The sequence below is a fragment of the Ailuropoda melanoleuca genome, chromosome 4, assembly GCF_002007445.2.
Source record: "Ailuropoda melanoleuca isolate Jingjing chromosome 4, ASM200744v2, whole genome shotgun sequence".
In the NCBI taxonomy this organism is placed as follows: Eukaryota; Metazoa; Chordata; class Mammalia; order Carnivora; family Ursidae; genus Ailuropoda; species Ailuropoda melanoleuca.
The window spans coordinates 28,262,464-28,270,699 of record NC_048221.1 but is presented as its reverse complement, the minus strand read 5'-3'; the positions used below and the strand labels follow the sequence as shown (position 1 = coordinate 28,270,699).

The following is an 8,236-nucleotide window of genomic DNA, read 5'->3' as shown; positions in this document are numbered from 1 at the left end:
ATGATAGATAACTTTTTAGACAATTGGAATTGATTATCTACTTGAATATGTGGAAATCGCCTTGATCTTTTAAATTTATAAACTTCTTTTTCTGATTGATGTATCAGATATTCAAGTAAATAGAAGAAATACTAATTCTAAGACATGCACAAATAATATATATGAAATCTGTGTGTGTGTATGGGTGTGTGTGTGTGTGTTAATGGTGGCAGTAAGGTTTATTAAGCTGTGTCTTAGTGTAAGCACTGGGGCTTGCCCATGGTGCTCTTAATGTATAAAGCCCAGACATTCTGCCAATTCTTTTTGAACAATGACACGAGAAAATTGACAGCTAAGCAGACATTGTACAAAAGCCCATCATTTATCATCTATGTGTGGCCAATTTCTGCTGCCAGACACAACACCTTCCTCATTTAGAATTTGATTATGAGACTTCACTTCATCAACTTTGGCCACCATGTTCTTATTTTGGGTCAGTAAAGAAGGAAACTTGCCAGACTTATTCAGGCCTCGGCCCAGGATTCATGGGATCTGCTTGATCAGATATTCCAAAGCCAAAAAGGCATCGTACTTCTTGACCAACATCTTGACGAATTTGTTATTCTTGTTGAGGTTCTTTGATGTTTCAATGTCCACGTGGGAGATATCCACAGCTTGGCCTTATCATAGTGCTGCTGGTCCCCCACAACACACACAGAGAACTTGGGGCAGGGAATGAACTTAAGCCTGATGGTGCCCAAGAAGCATTTGTCATTCTGAGCATCATAGTTCTTCAAGTTGATCTGCTACTCCATGGTGTCCAAAAACTTCTGGTGCTTCCACTGGTTCCTGTGTGGGACTCCTGCACTGCCTTGTAAAGGGTGTCACAGGACACTTTGCTCCTCACTGTGCCTCATGCTGCAGTAACTGCAAAAGAGCAAAATCTCTCTTTTTTTTACTTTTTATTTTTTGGTCATTTGGCATTCTTTTATACATAATTAATGACTATTTTAATGGAGGCCAGAAGAAAGATAAAATAACTTTTAGAGGCAGGATAATCATATCATTTATTGCATAGTGGACAGTTCTGAGAGTGAAAGAGGGCACAAATGATTGTTGTTTCAGAATAAGAGCCATAAATCAGAAGCATCCCAGATACTAAACTGGGATATAGTATCACTCTACTTAAAGGTTAATTTCAACTTTGTTACTGGTTGAGCAACAGGAAGGTAAATTAAAACCTAATTCTCTAGTATTAGAATAACCTCCCCACTGAGCAAAACTATAAAATCTCAATAAAATTCAAAACAATAACTGTTTGAAGCCATCAGACAATAATCAAAGTGTCCAAAACTTGAAGGGCCAGCACCTCAAGAAGATGGGGGACAAGCATAAGATGAGTCCTACATTTACTGATGCTTTTGCTTTTGGAACATTTGTTAATTTCCCTTGTGGGGAATAGAGCTTGAAGAGAAAGCAGAGACCTAGAGCTTGCAGCAATATCGCTAGGATAGGGAACCACAAATTTAACTTCAGGGCTATTAATGTAGCTGAGACTTATGAGGCCAAGATTCCTAAGAAACAGGAATTTCAGAGAAACGATCTGGAATTCTCTATACAATTTCCCTTCAAATGAAGAGAAAGGTGAAACAAATCTAAGTTTGCTTTGAATTATCTATTCTAACCTAAAATGAAACATAAGGCTAATTCCTAAGCTTGAGCATGAGTGGAGTGAGAGCCTAAGAAACCCAGAAAAAAGTAGTTGCTAAGCAGTTAAAAAGCTAATCAGAGCTTTTGGCAGCCTCACAGTGCTAAGGAGAGACAAAAATTTTAATTTAGAACCTGCCAAGGAGAAGAGATCTCAGTAAATTCCCCAGGTTTTAAAAATAGACCTCTGAAATATCATGGCTGGTGATAGGGATAAATCAGTAATAAATCAGCCCTCACAAAGTCTTTTTTTATTTTTTATTAAGTAGGCTCCATGCCTAGCATGGAGCCCAGTGCAGGGCTTGAATTCACGACCCTGAGATCAAGACCTGAGCTGAGATCAAGAGTCAGATGCTTAACTGGATGGCCCACCCAAGCACCCCAGCCCTCACAAAGTCTTAAAACTAGCCTCCAATTATTTCAGTTTTAATTGGATCAAAATTTCCTGCCTGTTAGGCGAAGAAAATAAAATATTCTCTGGAGAACTGTAACATCATCTATAGTCTCTGTAATCATTCATGCCTAATGTCAGCATTTGGTCCAAAATCACTGGCTCTTCCAGGATACAGGACCAAATGACAAAAGCCTATGAAAAAAACCCTGACAATAGAAATAGGTCTGTTAGCAATGCAATATCAGGGTTAACAGATATAATTTAGAAATAGCATGGTTAACATGTTAAATAAATGAAGTAAAATAATAGAGAATGTCACCATGAAATTAAAATCTAGAAGTATAACTAAATAAAAGTTCTAGAGCAGAAAGAATTAAGAAGTCCAAAAATGAGTTTAACTGCAGATTAAACACAGCAGAATAGAGAGTTAATGAGCTGAAAGTAGGTAGGTAGAAAATATTGCTTGAAGTGCAGAGAGGAGAAATAAATAGAAAATAAAGATAAGAGCATAGAGCCCACATAAAACTTTGTAAAAATATCTAATGTGTAAGAGGGAAAATGAAGCAGAAGAAATATTGAAGATACAATGGCCAAATAATTTTCAAAACTAATGAAAGATATCGAACTGCAGATTCATGAAGCCTTATAAATCCCAAACAGAATAAATACAAAATATCACTGCAAAAAATGATGACGCCTTTAAAGAGAACATCTAAATCATATTCCAAGAAAAAAATAGGTGAATGTCCTCTAAAAGAGCAACAATAAACTGACGACCTTTCAAAAAAAAATGATGAGAAAATAAAACAACAAAATCAGAAAGGGAGACAAACCATAAGAGACTCTTAATCATAGGAAACAAACTGAAGTTTGCTTGAGGGGAGGTGGGGGGATGGGGTAACTGGGTGATAGACATTAAGGAGTAGCACTGGGTATTATATAAGAATAATGAATCACTGAACTCTCCCTCTGAAACTGATAATACATTATATGTTAATTAATTGAATTTAACTTTAAAAAAAATGATGAGAGCTAGCAGATAACCAATGATATATATATAGATATATATATATAGATATATATATCTATATATCTATATATATATATAAACACCAGGAAGAAAATAATTGCTAAAGAAGACTTCTGCGTCTGGTGAAAAAACCTTTCAAAAATAAAGGGTGAAATAAAGACACTTTCATTCAAATAAACATGGAGAGAAATCATTGCTAGAAAGCCCATACTAAGATAGGCACTAAGGGAAATTCTTTGCAGAAAGTTAATGATCTTAGGGGCGCCTGGCAGGCTCAGTCAGTTAAGTGTCTGCCTTCAGCTCAGGTCATGGTCCCAGGGTCCTGGGATGGAGCCCCGCATCGGGTTCCCTGCTCAGTGGAGAGTCTGCTTCTCTCTCTGCCTCTCCGCCTGGCTTGTGTGCTCTCTGTCTCTCAAGTAAATAAATAAAATCTTAAAAAAAAAAAAAGAAAGTTAATGATCTTAGCATGGAAACGCAGGAAGGAATGAAGAGCAGCAGAAAAGATAAATATATGGATAACTCCAAATATATATTGACTCTTTAAGTCAATAGTAATAAGGTCTAGTGGGTTTAAACAATATGCAGAATTGGGGTGCTTGGTGGCACAGTTGGTTAAATGTTGAACTTGTGGTTTCAGCTCAGTTCATAATCTCAGGGTTGTGGGATTGAGCCCCGTGTGGGCCTCTATGCTCAGCATGGAGTCTGCTTAAGACTCTGTCTCCCTCTAGGGAGTGAGTTAAGATCAGGGAGTAGTAAGGGGACCCTGAGCTTGCCTTGTTCCTCAAAGACTCTCTCTCCTTCTCTCTCTCTGCCCCTCCCCAGCTAAAATAAATAAATAATTTAAAAAATAAACAATATGCAGAATTAAAGTACCTGACAGCAGTAGTACAAAAGGCAGAAAAAGAGTAATGGGAATTAAGGTGTGAGAGTCTTGCATTATCAGGGAAGTGGTACAATTGCTAATTTAAGGTAGATTATTAAGTTCTGAATGTATGTTGTGGTAGTTAAGGTAAATAATGAACAAAAAAAATCTATAACAATCTAATAAAAGGGAGAAAATGGAATGGTAAAATAATTGATTAATCAAGCAGAATGCAAGAAAGGAGGAAAAAAGAACAAAAGAAGATCAGATACATGAAAAATAGTAATGTGGCAGATTAAAATTCAAATATAGTAGTACAGAGTCTCTGATTTATGATGACTTGACAGGATTTTTTGGGTGTGAAAGCAATCTGACTTCTGTAGAAATTGTACTTCAAATTCTGAATTTCGACATTTTCCCAAGCTAGTGATATGCAGGCTGGTGCTGTCTTGTGTTGCTGGGAGTGGCAGCCCTGGCACTCAGTTAAGCACAGAATCATGAAGGTAAACAAACAATACACTTACAACCATTCTATACTCAGTCATTCTGTTTTTCACTTTCAGTAGAGTGTTCAATAAATCACATGAGATATTCAACACTTTATTGTAGACTAGGCTTTGTGTTAGATGATTTTGTCCAACTGTAGGCCAGTGTAAATGTTCTGAACATGTTTAAGGTAGGCTACGATGTTTGATGGGTTCGGTGAATCAAATGCATTTTCAGCTATCATATTTTCAACTTACAATGGATTTATCAGGATGCAACCCCATTATGAGTTTGAGGAAGATCTGTAATTATATTACATGTGAATGGGTAAAATATTTCAATTAAAAACAAGGATTGCTTTTAATCGCGCTTCCATGTTCTAAATCTCAGTCGCACTGGATTTAAAGAAACAACTATATACTGCTTATAAGAAATATGCCTTAAACATAAAGACACAGAAAAGCTGAAATGAAAAAATGGAAAATGATACAGCATGTAAATGCTAACCATAGAAAGATGGTTTATCTGTACCAGTAGTAGACAGATTTTGAGGTTGTTGCAAAAACTATTACTAGAGATAAAAAGAGTCATTTTATAATTATTAATGGGACAATTCAACAAGAAGATATACCAATTTTAAATTTATGTGCACTTAATGACATAGACTCCAACATATAAAAACAAAAACAGATATAAATAAAAGGAGTAGACAAATCCATAATTATCATAGTGAGAGATTTTAACACCTTTCTCAAACAAAAAATTTAGCAGATATAGAATATTTGAGCAATATAATTAACAAACTTGCCTGTGTGTGTATGTGTGTGTTGTATAACATTGCACTCAACAAATGCAAAATATATACATTCGTTTTCACGGCACATGGAATATTTATTAAAGTAAACCATTCTCTGAGTCATAAAGTAAGTGTTGACAAATGTCAGATTATTCTTTCCAAAATCCGCAGTCTCTATCCAATCATAAGAAAACAATAGGCAAATTCAAATTGAGGGACATTCTACAAAATACCTGACTGATACCTCTCAAAACCGTCGAGGTCATGAAAAATAAGAAAAGACTAAGAAACTCTTATAGACTAGAGGAGACTAATGAGACATAATGATTAAATGCAATGTGCTAGCTGGGTTTGGATTATGGAAAGGAAAAAGAACATTATAGTGGAAAAAATGGACATCCAAATAAAGCCTGAAGTTTAGTTAATAAAAATGTACCAATGTGGGTTTCTAAGCTTTAACAAATGCACCATGGTAAGGTAAAAGGTTAGCACCAGGTGAAAGTAGGTGAGGGGTACGTTGGAAGTCCTTGCATTATCTTTACAACTTTGCTGTAAGTCTAAAATTATCTCCCCAAATTTATTAAAAGTAAAAAACAAAAATGGATAACTCAAAACAAAAATTGGCAAAAACCTGAGGGATTTTAAAAAATGGTATGCAAATGTCCAATACAGATAAGAAAAGATGATCAGTTTAATCAGTCATGAGAAAAATGCAGAAGAAAACAGTGCATTATCACTACATATCCTCCAACATGACTAGAATGAAAAGACAGAGAATACCAAAATAGGTGAGAATGTTGAGTGACTGGAGCTCTATATGCTGCTTGTGGGAATGTAAACTGATTAAATCTTTTTTTTTTTTTTGGCAACGTTAACTAAAACTAAACACATGCCTACCCTACCACCCAGCAATTCTGCCCTATATGCACATGTATGCTGAAAAACATGGGCAAGAATGTTCAGTCACTTTATTCATAATAGCCCCAAACAGAAATGTCTGTAGATTGATAATTTGTGACACATTGCATACAATGGAATATGGTATATGTACAAAAGAAATATGGACTACCATTTCAAACAAAAATATAGTTGCATCTCACAGACTTAATCCTAAAGGGGAAATCCATACTTCATGATTCCATTTATTTAAAGTTCGGAAGTAGATGAATTTAATCAGGGTGATGCAGGTCAGTAGTGGTTTCCTGTGGGGGTAGTAATGACTGAGGGGGCAAGAGAGAACTTTCTGTGGTGCTGGTGGTGTTCTAAATCTCAGTCGCACTGGGGGTTACAGGAGTGTGTTTACTTGGTCAAAATTAATCGACCAGTGTCCTTAAGATTTGTGTACTTAACTATATGAATATTATATATCAATAAAAAGTAAAAAACACAAATCCCCTGGAAACCTGAATTTCAATATTAAAGCATTTTTACCATGCTCTGTAATCCAAACTATAGCATAATGTTTTAGGCAAAGATTTTATAATGTTTAGAAATCGAAAATCCAGAGGGCGCCGGGATGGCTCAGTTGTTAAGCGTCTGCCTTTGGCTCAGGGCCTGATCCCAGGGTTCTGGGATCGAGCCCCATGTCGGGCTCCCTGCTCAGCAGGAAACCTTCTTCTCCCCCTCCCTCTGCTTGTGTTCCCTCTCTCGCTGTGTCTCTCTCTGTCAAATAAATAAAATGTTTTTTAAAAAAAAAAAGAAATGGAAAGTCCAACTATTATTCAAAGATAGTGGAAGGAAACAGTATAGTATCAATTCTTGGGTGCATGTGTATAACCTTTAAAAAAATCAAACAGATATGGAGAATGCTCTTAGTAAAAAATGTCTGCACAATACTTTGATAACTAATCCATTGATCTTCTGTGCTTTGGGATTTATTTTATTCACCACCTAAATGGATCCAGGGAGACCAGGTACAGTTATTGTACCAACTAAGACCAAATTAGGCAACAGATTCTCCTAATGTTCTAATATTTTGAAGTGTAGAGAGAACTATTTGAATGCCTAATACTGCATTTACCAAGTTTGGAGACCTTATGATCAAAGCGAGTTAAAGTTAATATTCATGGAAGATTTAACAAAGAGAAAATATGAAGGCAAATCAATATCCCTAAGAGGAGACTGAGAAATAAAGAGAACATGACAGCAGGAGGTTTTAGAGCTCTGGGGCTTCCTCTTTTAAAATAATAATTTAATATTAGCAAGCTAGAGTGTTTGAGCATTTACTCTGTGTTAGACAGTGTGGTTAGTTTCTCTCTGTATATGGATATCATATGGATGGATATTATATATATATATATAATCTTTTAAAAAATTCTCACAACTCTGTAAGATACTCTTGCTATCTTTCCATTTCACAAATGAAGAAACTGAGGCTTAGAGACTCTAGATTAAGTTACTTGACGAAGGACACCTTATTTGTAGGTGATAGGGCCACAATGCAAACAGGTGTGGTGCGCTCTTGCGCCCATGCTTTTATTCGCTCTTGTTCACAGCAGTATCTCACAGTGTAAGCCATGTGCCACCTGCATGAAATCCCAGGGGACACTTGTCAAATAGCAATTCCCCGATGCCCGAAGTGGGCAGAATCTCTGAAATGGGAGGTTGTGAGTCTCAATTTTTCTTAAGAGTTCTGAGCTTGAGAACCACTCCTCTTTGCTCTAATGACCATGAATAGAAGTGGGACATTTTATCCAAATCTGACCTCTCCAGTTTACATAATTATCAAATAATAGAATGGGATAATGCTCCTTGAGTGATACATGCCATTGTTGTCTCATACAATCCCTTTTCCATTTACTTTGATTTCATCAGGGATTTTTAAGGGAATAGATCCAGTTTCCAATTTCAGGCTGTTTATGTGTTGAATATACACAAAAGGAACTTCGAGTTTGTTTAAATAAATGTTTATGAGTCCCAAGAAAAGTATATGCTTATTGATTCTTTTCACTACGTTTTAAATGTTAAGTTGAAGCAATAAAT

At 36.0% G+C, this 8,236-nt stretch overlaps 1 pseudogene; it reads right to left on the bottom strand.

Moving 5' to 3' along the window:
- Nucleotides 1–233: 233 nt before the first annotated feature.
- LOC100471502 lies at nucleotides 234–7,772 on the bottom strand (annotated as a pseudogene).
- Nucleotides 7,773–8,236: the final 464 nt, after the last annotated feature.